The 2,500-nt window shown below is 34.4% G+C and overlaps 1 protein-coding gene and 1 non-coding gene across 2 annotated transcripts in view; both read right to left on the bottom strand.

Moving 5' to 3' along the window:
- Positions 1-2,500, bottom strand: part of LOC123503230 (dopamine receptor 1-like) — a 228,307-nt gene that overhangs the window by 82,334 nt on the left and 143,473 nt on the right.
- The window catches only part of LOC123503330, a 147-nt gene continuing 91 nt past the window's right edge, over positions 2,445-2,500 (bottom strand). Inside the window, exon 1 of the small nucleolar RNA XR_006674419.1 lies at positions 2,445-2,500. This exon is cut by the window's right edge and continues 91 nt beyond it. This is a non-coding gene — a small nucleolar RNA (small nucleolar RNA SNORA23).

The following is a 2,500-nucleotide window of genomic DNA, read 5'->3' as shown; positions in this document are numbered from 1 at the left end:
ATCAGTTTCATAAGACACACACACACACACACACACACACACACACACACACACACACACATAGGGGAGGGGAGGGCAGGCTTCACAGTGGCTCTGAGAGGGTTTGAAGTCTTTACCATAACCAAACCAGGATGAAGAGGACAAAATTAATAAGATCGGGGAGTTTCAAAGGGCTTCACCAGAGGCTTCCAAACTCCCTTCCTCCCACCACCACCACCACCTTGAATTTAATAAAGATGTGGAATTACGAGAAGATTCATGGAGCCTTGTGAGTTTGGCTTGGCATTGAAACCTTTTGCTGCCAAGGAAGGGATACTAAAGGCTGTATTCTGAAATGTTCCTGCTGGCAACTCATCTATGCTTGGAACTCAAGAACCACCAAGAGATGAAATGAGACTTTTATTTTTACGCAGGAGAGGAAACTGGCCGAGGAAAAAAAGAAGAAAAAAATATGATAAAAAAGGCCCACTGGGTTGCTAGTTCTCTTAAAGATCATTAGAGTTATCGAGAAATGAGAGACCAATGTTTTGAAATAATATGTAACTAGACTGAAAGGATGAAATAAGATAGGAATGAATAAAGTAGAAGGTTATTATTGTATCTACACTAATATAGGCAACTTTTTTTTATGGTAATGAGGGAAAAGTTCACAAGAAAACCGAGAAGTGGTGAAATATTGGAAAAAGGAAGAGTGTGAGAGTAGACTGGAAGGAGGTAATAAAGTACAAGGTGGAATCTGCATGGGTTTATACAATTTTTATTACGGTTTTGAGGTAGAAGTTCACCAAAAAAATATGGAAATATGGAAAATAGGAAAAAATTTGAGACTATATTGAAAGGCTGAAATGAGGTAGGAGGTAATAAAGTACAAGGGTCTTATTGAAGATACACGGATGTATAATATAATGCATACATATTTTTTACGGTTTTAAAAGGAAATATTTACAAGAAAAAACGAGAAGGAATGAAATACCTAAAGAGGAAGAATCTGAGACTGGAATGGGAGGAAGAAATGAGGTAGGGAGTAAGAATGCGAAGCTCCTTATTGAATCTACACGAGTTTATAAGATTTTTTTACAATTTTAGGGAAACGTTTACAAAAGAGACGGGAAGAGAAGACATAAGGAAAAAGAAAACAATATGAGAGTAGAATGGAAAGGAGAAATGAGGAAAGGAATATAAAAAGTGCATTGTTCAATGTTCATATTAAAGGTACATCAGTTTCTATCTTTTACTCATTTATCATTCATAGGTTTAGAGATGGTGTATAAGAATTTCTACACTATCATGGTGATAATGGAAATAATGGGCCAGACTACGCTGCTTTTTTTTCTTCTCAATAAACTAAATGATAAAAAGATAAAAGAAAAACGCATCATTTGAATCCTCTTCTTCAGCCACTTTCCTCGGTTGATGTGAAAGTAAGGTTTGTAATCTCTTCAGTACCAGGAAACGTTTTCATATTCATTCTGGTTACTATTTAGGTGATTTTATACAGCTTCAAAAACATACTGTATGTTGGGATTAGAATAGTAAAGACTCTGGCCATTAGTCTTTTAACCTCTATAGACGCTTCCTAATGCAAATAAAACTGAATTATAATTTGCCTAAAAATTAAAGTAAAAATTCGCCTCATTATTGAATGGGTTAAGGAGGTTTGCAGGATTCTAGTCAAACTTCAACAATTACAAAAAGTCACAAGGAGGGAAGACCAGTGAGCACCTGACATGACTGATCATCTGTGTGGCCTTTGAAGACAGTCGTGACAGGGGAACAAGGCGGCCAAGAATAGAGGCATGCGTGTGGAGGACCAGGGAAGACACAGATGAATATGTAGTAAGATTAATCAGGTGGAGGTTTAATTTTAGTTCATTAAGACCTCATCCCTCATTAGAAAGTTGACCAAAAGTGCTAACACATATCACCATTTCAGATGAGATACTCAGACGAGATGATAAACAGTTGTAGGATGAAATATGTAACAGTTAAGATATGCATAAATGGATGAGATATATATATTATGTAGTATACGGAGATACAATATGTTGTTAAAGGTATAGAGTATAAGAAGAAAAAAAAGAAGGTATAAAAGATAGAGAAAAAGAGATATCAAAACAAATAAAGAGAAAAATACTTGAAAAAAATGTTAAAGATATAGATAGAGAATGCAAGAAAGAAAAGAATAAGATATGAAGACGAACAGAGAAATCGCAACAGAGATAAAAGTACATGAATAAAAAAAACTTACCAAATTAACAAATAAACAAATCAGCAGACGAACAGAATAATAACTTAATATACATAGAGTTAATTAATATTTCACACTTACGCCAACAACAAAAATAATAATAATAATAATAATAATAAAAACTGCACTACAAAATTACCGAAAAAAAGCTAAGCCCTGACACGTAAATCAGTAATTAATAGCAATTTTAAAATAATGTGGTCCCTAATTACTGAGAAACATTAGTATTATTACCAGGTGTGTGTGTGTGTG

This window comes from Portunus trituberculatus, chromosome 13 (genome assembly GCF_017591435.1).
Source record: "Portunus trituberculatus isolate SZX2019 chromosome 13, ASM1759143v1, whole genome shotgun sequence".
Taxonomy (NCBI): domain Eukaryota; kingdom Metazoa; phylum Arthropoda; class Malacostraca; order Decapoda; family Portunidae; genus Portunus; species Portunus trituberculatus.
The sequence above is the reverse complement of the archived record's forward strand: the minus strand, read 5'-3'. Positions and strand labels throughout refer to the sequence as shown.